Genomic DNA, 13,127 nt, shown 5'->3' on the forward strand with positions numbered 1-13,127 from the left:
ACCACATTCGGGTAAGGTTATGCCCATAGTTTCAACGTCTAACTCAAGGTAGCCCAAGTAGGGAATGTCCAACCCGTTGGCGGCAGTGATCTTAAGCCACCCGGTTGTAGGCAGCATATCCTCATCCCTCCCAAGTAAGTGCTCTCTGAAAAAAACTTCAGTAATAGTGCTGACTTGGCTCCCGGTATCCAGTAAACAGTTAGCAGTAACCCCCCCAATCTTGAGATCTACTACTGGACATTTACCTACTGCACGGTCAAGAAATCTGTCACGAATACCAGTACTGTTCTGAGAGCCTGCAGGTTTTCCTCGCATTGCCCGGCTCATGGCAATCGAGGGAGTTAGTTTTCCTGCACCCCAGCCAGCATTGGTGGATGTGTTTGCTACCTCGTGCTTCTGAGGACACTGTTTGGCAATGTGCCCCGCCCCGTTACACTTAAAGCAAATAGGCTGACCTTCATCAGTGAACTTTGGCTTGGCTCTAGGTTTCCCAACCTTGTCATTACCCGTGTTTTCCTTCTGTAGAGCAAGACCCCGTACTGCCTCTGTTAGTTCCCCGATAGCTTTACCCTGTTCCGCCACCACTTTAAGAACATCCTGTAAAGTGACAGCCTGGCTGCCTGGTACCCCAATGGCAGAACACTGAAGATCCCTCCCCGTACTGTCACACACTACATTCTTGCTCTTTGCAACTTTAGTGCTACAGGGCTGGTCTTCTAAGGACCATAAGACAGCTTCCTCACGTACATCGAACAGGGTAGACTGGGGGTTGTCTCGTACAAACTTGCGCAACTCTCTCCGGAGTGAGGGATCTCTAACACCATCAACAAATCTGTTTCTGACAACCCGTTTTGTGTCCGGCACAGCATCAGGTGATTGCTTTACCAAAGTTCTAATAATCTGAGAGAGTGCATGTGAGTATTCTTGGAAACCTTCACCCTCTTCTTGCTTGCGTCCATAGAAAGTTTCTAACAGCTGGGACTCACTGCGTTTTTCGGTGAAAGCCCCCCTTAGGTAACTGAACAGGTCACTGGGCTGCTTAGACTCTCCACCCAACCGTAACCTAATTTCCTGTAGGGCTGCCCCCCTCAACAAAGATCGAATGAAATCTACCTGCTCTGCAGGAGTCTGATCTCTAGCTCGTAGTACACTTTCAACCTCTTCAATGAACTCATCAACTGAACGACTATCTTTGGATACCTCACCACTGAATGGTTGGATCTGACGCTCTCTGGGTACATACACATATGACTTGGTTGCCCCATTACCTAGAGTGGCAATAATTGCCATTGCTTGGTCATGGTTTTTTTTCAACTCTGAAATCTGTGCCTTGAGTTGATCTATCTGGTTGCCCTCACCCACACTAGAGGTATTGTCCTCACCATCCGAATTGTGAGCTCCACCCGCCTCCTCAGGAGGGTCTAACATTTTGACTCAGTTCACAAGTCCCTGACAGTCACTGAATGGGATGGCCGCTGCGACGATTCTTCTCCAATGGTGTCCCTCCTCGGTGCCTTGATGGGTCCTCTCCCAGATTGGTCCTGGCGCCCTCTGGATCCCGTCTGTCTGGTCTGGTCCTCCTTAGCAACCCCAGGCAGCACTCTCCGTCCGTCTCCAGGTCCACTTGGCACCACACCGCTCTTCCCCCACTGCCGTATTTTATGTAACTTTCCCAAACCTGAGAAACTCCAAGCTAACAGACCCCACTCCTGGTACCAAAATGTGTAGCCTGGCGAAATGGAGCAGCACAGGACACGAACTTTCGTTTTTGGGGTTTTTTTATTCTGTATTAATAACTTGGGTCTAGGTTTAGGATGAAATTGTAAATACATAAAACACAGTCGACAAAATACGGCAGTGGCTTGCCCAACTCTCCTCAGAGCACATCCCTCACGCTGGATCTAGAAAATGGAGGCTGTGAAGAAAGGGGAGGTTCCTTTGGCATCACATGGCCCTTCCCATAACCCTTTTCTCCTTTTTTCAAATTCTAAAGGGGAAAATGAACCGCGCCATCTAGTGGACTTAAATATTCACTGCATTTTCCCACTTGGCTACATATAAATCACTCGACACACTCCCACACACATCGCACCGAATGTAAATCACTCTACACACTCCCACACACATCGCACTGTATGTAAATCACTCTACACACTCCCATACACATCGCACCGTATGAAAATCACTCTACACACTCCCACACACATCGCACCATATGTAAATCACTCTACACACTCCCACACACATCGCACCGTATGTAAATCACTCTACACACATCGCACCCTATGTAAATCACTCTACACACTCCCACACACATCGCACCGTATGTAAATCACTCTACACACTCCCAAACACATCACACCATATGTAAATCACTCTGCACACTCCCACACACATTGCACCGTATGTAAATCACTCTACACACTCCCACACACATCACACTGTATGTAAATCACTCTACAAAATCCCACACACATTGCACCATATGTAAGTCACTCTACACACTCCGACACACATCGCACCGTATTTAAATCACTCTGTACACACTCCCGCACACATCGCACCATATGTAAATCATTCAACACACTCCCACATACATCACACCATATTTAAATCACTTTACACACTCCCACACACATCACACCGTATGTAAATCACTCTACACACACCCACACACATCGCACCGTATGTAAATCACTCTACACACTCCCACACACATCGCACCGTATTTAAATCACTCTACACACTCGCACACACATCGCACCGTATGTAAATCATTCTACACACTCCCACACACATCGCACCATATGTAAATCACTCCACACACTCCCACACACATCACACCGTATGTAAATCACTCTACACACTCCCACACACATCGCACCGTATGTAAATCACTCTGCACACTCCCACACACATCGCACCGTATGTAAATCACTCTACAAACTCCCACACACATCGCACCGTATGTAAATCACTCTACAAAATCCCACACACATTGCACCATATGTAAGTCACTCTCCACACTCCCACACACATCGCACTGTATTTAAATCACTCTGTACACACTCCCGCACACATCGCACCATATGTAAATCATTCAACACACTCCCACATACATCGCTCTGTATGTAAATCACTCTGTACACATGTCCACACACATCGCACTGTATTTAAATCACTCTGTACACACTCCCACACACATCATACCGTATGTAAATCACTTTACACACTCCCACACACATCGCACCGTATGTAAATCACTCTACACACTCCCACACACATCGCACTGTATGTAAATCACTTTACACACTCCCACACACATCACACCGTATGTAAATCACTCGACACACTCCCACACACATCGCACCGAATGTAAATCACTCTACACACTCCCACACACATTGCACCGTATGTAAATCACTCTGCACACTCCCACACACATCGCACCGTATGAAAATCACTCTACACACTCCCACACACATCGCACCGTATGTAAATCACTCTACACACTCGCACACACATCGCACCGTATGTAAATCACTCTACACACTCCCACACACATCGCACCGTATTTAAATCACTCCACACACTCCCACATACATCGCACCATATGTAAATCATTCTACACACTCCCACACACATCGCACTGTATTTAAATCACTTTACACACTCCCACACACATCACACCGTATGTAAATCACTCGACACACTCCCACACACATCGCACCGAATGTAAATCACTCTACACACTCCCACACACATCGCACCGTATGTAAATCACTCTGCACACTCCCACACACATCGCACCGTATGTAAATCACTCTACACACTCCCACACACATCGCACCGTATGTAAATCACTCTACACACTCGCACACACATCGCACCGTATGTAAATCACTCTACACACTCCCACACACATCGCACCATATTTAAATCACTCCACACACTCTCACATACATCGCACCATATGTAAATCACTCTGCACACTCCCACACACATCGCACCGTATGTAAATCACTCTACACACTCCCACACACATCGCACCATATGGAAATCACTCTACACACTCCCACACACATCGCACCGTATGTAAATCACTCTACACACTCCCACACACATCGCACCGTATGTAAATCACTCTACACACTCCCACATACATTGCACCATATGTAAAAGACTCTACACAGTCCCACATACATTGCACCATATGTAAATCACTCTACACACTCCCACACACATCGCACTATATGTAAATCACTCTACACACTCCCACACACATCGCACCATATCTAAATCACTCTACACACTCCCGCACACATTGCACCATATGTAAATCACTCTACACACTCCCACACACATCGCACCATATGTAACTCACTCTACACACTCCCACACACATCGCACCGTATGTAAATCACTCTACACACTCCCACATACCTTGCACCATATGTAAATCACTCTACACACTCCCACACACATCGCACCATATGTAACTCACTCTACACACTCCCACACACATCGCACCGTATGTAAATCACTCTACACACTCCCACACACATTGCACCATATGTAAATCACTCTACACAGTCCCACATACATTGCACCGTATGTAAATCACTCTACACACTCCCACACACATCGTACCGTATGTAAATCACTCTACACACTCCCATACACATCGTACCGTATGTAAATCACTCTACACACTCCCACACACATCGCACCGTATGTAAATCCCTCTACACACTCCCACACACATCGCACCGAATGTAAATCACTTTACACACTCCCGCACACATCGCACCGTATGTAAATCACTCTACACACTCCCACACACATCGCACCGTATGTAAATCACTCTACACACTCACACACACATCGCACCATATGTAAATCACTCTACACACTCCCACACACATCGCACCATATGTAAATCACTCTACACACTCCCACACACATCGCACTATATGTAAATCACTCTACACACTCCCACACACATCGCACCGTATGTAAATCACTCTACACACGCCCACACACATCGCGCCGTATGTAAATCACTCTGTACACTCCCACACACATCGCACCGTATGTAAATCACTCTACACACTCCCACACACATCGCACCGTATGTAAATCACTCTACACACTCCCGCACACATCGCGCCATATGTAAATCACTCTACACACTCCCACACACATCGCACCGTATGTAAATCACTCTGTACACTCCCGCACACATCGCACCGTATGTAAATCACTCTACACACTCCCACACTCATCGCACCGTATGTAAATCACTCCACAGACTCCCGCACACATCGCACCGTATGTAAATCACTCTACACGCTCCCACACACATCGCACCATATGTAAATCACTCTACACACTCCCACACACATCGCACCGTATGTAAATCATTCTACACACTCCCACACACATCGCACCGTATGTAAATCACTCTACACACTCCCACACACATCGCACCCTATGTAAATCACTCTACACGCTCCCACACACATCGCACGTATGTAAATCACTCTACACGCTCCCACACACATCGCACCGTATGTAAATCACTCTACACGCTCCCACACACATCGCACCGTATGTAAATCACTCTACACATTCCTGCACACATCGCACCGTATGTAAATCACTCTACATGCTCCCACACACATCGCACCATATGTAAATCACTCTACACGCTCCCACACACATCGCACCGTATGTAAATCACTCTACACGCTCCCACACACATCGCACCGTATGTAAATCACTCTACACATTCCCGCACACATCGCGCCATATGTAAATCACTCTACACACTCCCGCACACATCGCGCCATATGTAAATCACTCTACACACTTCCGCACACATCGCACCGTATGTAAATCACTCTACACACTCCCGCACACATCGCACCGTATGTAAATCACTCTACAGACTCCCGCACACATCGCACCGTATGTAAATCACTCTACACGCTCCCACACACATTACAATGTAGTTAATTACTTTGTGCACAATCCTGTACACATAGTGTAGGTAACTCACTGGCCCGGATTTTGCAGTCAGCGGCGAAGGAACGGCGCTCGCTGACAGCTGCCCACTAAGTTTTCACAGGCTTTAGAGCACAGCCTTGCTCTAATTTGGTGTCTGATCCAGCGCAGCACCCTCTACAGGGGATCTGTGACATCTGTGAGCAGGTCAAGAAACAGCGAGGCTCTTCAACCAATCAGACTGAAGAATCCTTACTGAGACACACAGAGTCTAAACCAGGAAGTGTAAAGGAGGAAATATAAATTTGATTTAAATCATGTACAGAAAGTTTAATAAATATTGGGAAATACAGATGGGAGTGATAAAAGAGACAGACAGAATAAGTAAAAAAAAAATATCTCCAACACTAATTATCTTCCGAGGGAATTAGACTCCACACTTGTAAAATTTATTTTTCAGGGCCAGAAAGGTTGTTTGGCAATAATTATCACTTATCACGCCATTAAAAACTCACTTACTCCTGAATGAACCAGCCTTAACTTTCCTGCCATCTTTAATGTGGAACTAGTGATTACGTACAACAAGGCCATGTTATTGCATTAATTTCAGTGTTGAGTCTATCAACGAGGACTGCAACAGCGCACCCTGTGGAAGAGCGGGGTATCTCTGACAGCAACTTCTGGATTTCCGCATTTAACTGCGCATGTGCGGACGACAGGAGTTGCTGTCCGATTTACCCCGTTGTAACAGTGAGCACTGTTATTTTCTCCAATTTTGGGAAAACCGAAGCCATTGTTTTCGGTCCCCGCCACAAACTCCGTTCCCCAGCCATTGACTCCATCCCTTTCCCTAACATCTGTCTGTGGCTGAACCACACTGTTCACAACCTTGGTGTCATATTTGGCCCTGAAATGAGCTTCCGACCACGTATCCGCAGCATAACTAAGACCGCCTACTTCCACCTCCGTAACATCACCCGTCTCCGCCCCTTGCCTCAGCTCATCTGCTGCTGAAACCCTCATCCATGCCTTTGTTACCTCTAGACTTGACTATTCCAACGCACTCCTGGCTGGCCTCCCACATTCCACCCTGCGTAAACTTGAGGTCATCCAAAACTCAGCTGCCCGTGTCCTAACCCGCACCAAGTCCCGTTCGCCCATCACCCCTGTGCTCGCTGACCTACATTGGCTCCCGGTTAAGTCACGCCTCGATTTCAAAATTCTCAACCTTGTTATCAAATCCCTCCTTGTCCTCTCCTGTTCCTGTTGAGTCTGTGTGTCCCAGTTATGCGTATGATCAATCACTGGACACATACAACAAGAATAACTTTTAACAGGTCTTTACTATTCGGAGGTCAGGGCTGAACTGCCCAGCAAATCCCTACACAACACTTATATACCGGTGTGGTCACCACCGGTATTACAGTATACAGCAACCAAGAGAAAGTAGTACATCTCTTAAGGTAGTTCTCTTAAGGTGGAACAGGTTACATACACCACAATCCTCCCTTTTTAGCTTAACAGTTATATCCCCATTTAACATACATAATAACATATATACAACTTCATGCAAAACAGTTCAAAGGTTCAGTCTCTGAGGAGGCCTCCTGATTCGAGTTGGATAACGCCTTTCAGGGGTCTCTGATTCTCGTTGCTGGGGTGACTCATCTAGTTGGTCTCTTATGGATTGGACATCATCATCAGGTACATTCACTTCTGAGGTAGATGCTTCAGGTTCACGAACTTCTTCCACGGTTGTCTCTGCCGTAACCATGGGTTCGACCCTTGTTCTCGATTCTACCAGTTGGTCGGCATGACGCCGTATTACATTTTCACCAATATCTACCGTGTACATCAGGGTTCCTTGTCTGGCCCTAATTGTTCCAGATTGCCATTTCTCGTTTTTATAGTCCCTGGCTAACACTGGTTGTCCTATTTCGAAACTCCAAGTGGTCTTGTTATTTATATGCTGGAACTGTTTGTTTTTAACTTCCCTCCGCACATTTGGTTTTAACAAGTCCAACCTGGACCGCAACCTCCTGTTATAGAACATCATGGCAGGACTTTGGTTTGTCACTGCATGAGTGGCATTTCGATATGCCAGTAGGAATTTGTCCACCTTGTGTTGTAGTGGAATCTGATCTTCGCTCATGGCCTTTACTGCTTTTTTGAACGTTTGTACAAATCTCTCGGCCAACCCGTTTGTAGATGGATGATATGGGGCAGAGGTATAATGTTTCACCCCATTCTTCTTCATGAATTTCTGGAATTCTTCTGACACGAACTGCGGTCCGTTGTCTGAACATATTTGTTCTGGCAATCCATTTCTTGCAAATATCGTTCTTAGCACCGCGATCGTCTTTTCCGAGGTAGTGGTAGTCATCTTAATCACTTCTGGCCATTTAGAATGTGCGTCCACCACAATTAAAAACATGGAGTCCATGAATGGACCAGCAAAGTCAATATGTACACGTTGCCATGGGGTTGAAGGCCATTCCCATGGATGCAGCGGTGCAATCGGAGGTGCATTTTGCACTTTTTGGCACCCTGAACAGCTTTTCGTCAGATCCTCTATCTGTTGGTCGATACCCGGCCACCACACATAAGCCCTAGCAAGGCTTTTCATCTTGACTCCCCCCAGATGACCTTCATGCAGTTCCTTTAGAACTCTCTCTCTTAACTTAGGAGGAATAATCACCCTTGTTCCATACATCAATGTTCCTTGACAGACGGACAGCTGTTCTCGTCTTGCTGAGAATGCCGGTAGCAGTGGATCAACATGTGCTGGCCATCCCTTCACTGTCACTTCGTAGACCCGGGACAGTGTCGGGTCGTTCCTGGTTTCTCTTTCAATACTTGCATTGGTGACTGGTAAACATTCGATGATGGTCGAGTGAAATAACTCAACAGGGTCAACCGTCGGTGCCTCCTCCTCTGTAGGTAGTGGCAGGCGCGACAGCCCATCAGCATTACCATGCTGCTTTGTACCTTTGAATTCAATCTGATATTGATGTGCCCCTAGGAAAAGGGACCATCTCTGGAGTCTCTGTGCTGTCATCACCGAAACACCCTTCTTAGGGTTAAAAATGGATACCAACGGCTGGTGGTCTGTCAGAAGCGTGAACTTTTGGCCCTGCAGGTAATGATTAAACTTCTTTACTCCCCACACAAGGCTGAGAGCCTCCCTATCTATCTGAGCATAGTTGCGCTCAGCAGAGGTCAATGATCTGGATGCGAACGCAACTGGCCTCTCCAGGCCATTTGGCAACTTGTGTGAGAGTACTGCCCCAATACCATATGGAGAAGCATCACAAGCCAAACGAATAGGCAGCATTGGGTTGAAGTGAGCCAACACTTCCTCTGAGGTGATCAATGCCTTGCTTTTGCGAAAGGCCCTCTTACAGTCCTCGCTCCACTTCCATGGTACTCCCTTCTGCAAAAGAGCGTTCAGCGGGTGCAGCACCGTGGATAAATTTGGCAGAAACTTATGGTAATAGTTAATCAACCCTAGGAACGACCTCAACTGGGATACATTATCCGGAGCGGGAGCCTTCACAACAGCTTCGATCTTGTCAGGAGACTTATGAAGCCCCTCCTGGTCAATGACATGACCACAGTATGAGATCCTCTTCTGAAAGAACTCACATTTCTGGCGATTAACTCGAAGTCCATATTCTTTCAATCTGGTGAGCACCAGTTCCAAATTTGCAAGGTGTTCCTCGTCATCATCTCCTGTAATCAGAATATCATCCAGGTAACATTGTGTGCCTGGAATTCCCTGTAATACCTGCTCCATGGCCCTCTGCCAAATTGCTAGAGCCGATGCCACTCCAAAAACCAGTCTATTATACCGGTACAAGCCTCTATGCGTGTTGATCGTGAGATACTGGCGTGACTCTTCCTCAACTTCCATCTGTAAGTACGCCTGCGCCAGGTCTATCTTGGTGAAGTGTTTCCCGCCAGACAACGAAGCGAAGATATCCTCAATCCGCGGAAGCGGATACTGCACCGTGTGAAGCACCGGATTAACAGTGATCTTGAAATCTCCACAGATGTGAACCTTCCCCAGTTCCCCCGGCTTGTTGCTCGATGAACGCTTCATGACGGGAACAATGGGCATGGCCCACTCACTCCAGTCTACCTTAGACAGTACTCCTGAACATTCTAGCCCTTCCAGCTCAGCTTCCACAGCAGGTCGTATCGCATAAGGTACCGGTCTGGCTTTGAAAAATTTCGGGTCTGCATGTTCTTCAACCTTGATGTTTGCCGTAATTCCTCTCAGTGTTCCCAGTCCCTGTTGAAACACCTCTTTAGCATCGTCCAATATTCTGGACAATCGTTTAGGTTTGACATCTTTTTTACCGGAATCTACCGTTAGTGCTTTTAAGGAATGCCAGTCCATATTTATTTTCCTAATCCACTCCCGTCCCAGTAGTGGTGGACCTCCCTCAGGTAGCACATATAAGTCCATTCCTCGGCTTTCTTTGCCCTTGTGGACCACCTTTACCTCTATCTTCCCGATGGGGTATACTCTTTGCCCCGTGTATGTTTTCAATACAATCTCCGTATCCCGTAGGGGAATATGTGGGAATAACCTTTTGTAATCTTGCTTATTCATGACCGTCAATGCCGATCCAGTGTCCAATTCCATCTTCACTTGGACTCCTGCTATCTGAAGTGTGACCCAAATTGTTTGGAGGTCTGCTTCCTTACCAACATTGTGTACTCTTAGACTACCCAGTTCATTACTGCTGGAGTCTGAATCTGACTTCTGTTCATTCGAACTGTTCTCTGTCACCTTGCGTACCTTTCTGTACTTTTCCTGCGGTGACTTTTTGTTGCTGGTCTTCTTTCCTGACCGGCATACTTTAGCTATGTGACCAAGCGTGCCACATTTTCTGCATTCCTGATTTTTGAACCAGCACTGGTTCTGATCGTGCGTTGTCTTTCCACAACGATAACATTTTACTATACCCAAGACCATTTGATTGGTGCTGAGTTCCGGTGACCGTAGCTGCATTTCCGCCGTGCCTCTCGCTGCGGCTTCTTGCGATGCTGCAATAGTGACAGCTTTATCAAGCGTAAGATCATTCTCCTCAAGCAGTCGCTTTTGTGTTCCTTCTTTTAACAATCCATACACAAATTTATCTCTCAGCGCATCTGCTAGTCCTGTTCCAAACTGACAGTACTTCGATAGCTTATGCAGTTCAATTAAAAATTCAGCGTTGCTTTCGTCTTTCAGCTGCGTTCTTCTGTAAAATTTAAATCGTTCTGCTATCATCAGCGGCGTGGGGTTTAAATGATTTTTCAGGATAGTAACAATATTCGCAAAAGTCTGATCCGCCGGTTTATTTGGTGATAGAAGGTGCTTCAATAGCCCGTATGTCTTCGCACCCATTGAGCTTAATAAGGTTAGTGCTTTCTCATCATCTGGTACCTTATTTGCTTTACAATAAACTTCCATGCGTTCTACATACGTGGTCCAATCTTCGATATCGCTATCAAAGGTATTAATGTTCCCATGTTTAGGCATCCTTGCAAGTCTTTTAAATTTTTCTTTTTTTTTCAAAATGGCGGCTTCCCGCGCTTGTCTTCTTCCCCCGCTGGCTGCAATGGCGATTGCCTTGCTGCTGCCGTTCTCGCCTCCCCAGCGGTTCTCAATTCCCCGACGCTGCTTTGCCTCGCAGCCCCGCTTGCAGCCCGGTCCTTTACACCAGCTGCGTTTGAGTTCTCCGCGGCTCTCGTGCCTTAAGCTGCCCCAGTCGCTGTGCCTCTCGGCCTCGATTGCAGCCCGGCCCTTTTTAATGGCCGTGGTCGAGTTCTCCGCCCTTATTCCTCCGTTTTCCCGCCCCTACTCCACAGCCAACGCGGCCGACTTTCTGCTCATGTTGCTGATCGGCTTACCCACCACCGTGGTAGAAGGGATGATCACTGCCTGTCGCTGATGGAGGGCTTCGTGGTCAGAATTTTTTTTTCTTTTTAACCCGGGTTCTCGATGCCTCCCGTGCGATGGTGCTCAGCAGGATGGTGAGGGCGGATGCCTCTTCTCGATGCCCGTTCTGAGGATGAAGCTGCCTTGGATGTAAAACTGCCGCAGGGTAAGATCGGACTCGTCGCCACTGTTGAGTCTGTGTGTCCCAGTTATGCGTATGATCAATCACTGGACACAGACAACAAGAATAACTTTTAACAGGTCTTTACTATTCGGAGGTCAGGGCTGAACTGCCCAGCAAATCCCTACACAACACTTATATACCGGTGTGGTCACCACCGGTATTACAGTATACAGCAACCAAGAGAAAGTAGTACATCTCTTAAGGTAGTTCTCTTAAGGTGGAATAGGTTACATACACCACAGTTCCTAACGCTGTAATCTCCTTCAGCCCCACAACCCCCCCTGCGCTCCTCTAATTCTGCCTTCTTGAGGATCCCTGATTAAAGTCGCTCCACCTTTGGCTTCTGCCCTAAGCTCTGGAATTCCCTGCCTAAACCTCTGCACCTTGCTACCTCTCTTTCCTCCTTTAAGACGCTCCTTAAAACCTTCCCATTGACCAAGCTTTTGGTCACCTGCCCTAATTTATCCTTATGTGGATCGAAGTGTGATGGAATACTCTCCACTTGCCTGGATGAGTGCAGCTCCAACAACACTCAAGAAGCTCGACACCATCCAGGACAAAGCAGCCCGCTTGATTGGCCCCCCATTCACCAACATTCACTCCCTCCACCACCAGCGCACCGTGGCTGCAGTGTGTACCATCTACAAAATGCACTGCAGCAACTCACCGAGGCTTCTTCGGCAGCACTCCCAAACCTGCAACCTCTTCCACCTAGGATAAGGGCAGCAGGTGCATGGGAATACCGCCACCTCCAAGTTCCCCTCCAAGTTACACACCATTCCTGACTTAGAAGTAGGTCGCCGATCCTTCATCGTCGCTGGGTAAAAATCCTGGAACTCCCTCCCTAACAGCACTGTGGGAGCACCTTCACCACACAGACTGCAGCAGTTGAAGAAGGTGGCTCACCACCACCTTCTCAAGGGCAATTAGGGATGGGCAATAAATGCTGGCCTTGCCAGCGACGCCCACATCCCATATGCAAATTTAAAAAAACCAAGGTGGCAC

General features: G+C 47.2%; 1 protein-coding gene across 2 annotated transcripts in view; it reads left to right on the forward strand.

Moving 5' to 3' along the window:
- The window catches only part of LOC147109033 (HHIP-like protein 1), a 78,474-nt gene that overhangs the window by 22,335 nt on the left and 43,012 nt on the right, over positions 1-13,127 (forward strand). The window lies entirely within an intron of this gene.

The sequence above is a fragment of the Somniosus microcephalus genome, chromosome 12 (genome assembly GCF_052327205.1).
Source record: "Somniosus microcephalus isolate GS21.2 chromosome 12, FLI_Smic_1.0, whole genome shotgun sequence".
Taxonomy (NCBI): domain Eukaryota; kingdom Metazoa; phylum Chordata; class Chondrichthyes; order Squaliformes; family Somniosidae; genus Somniosus; species Somniosus microcephalus.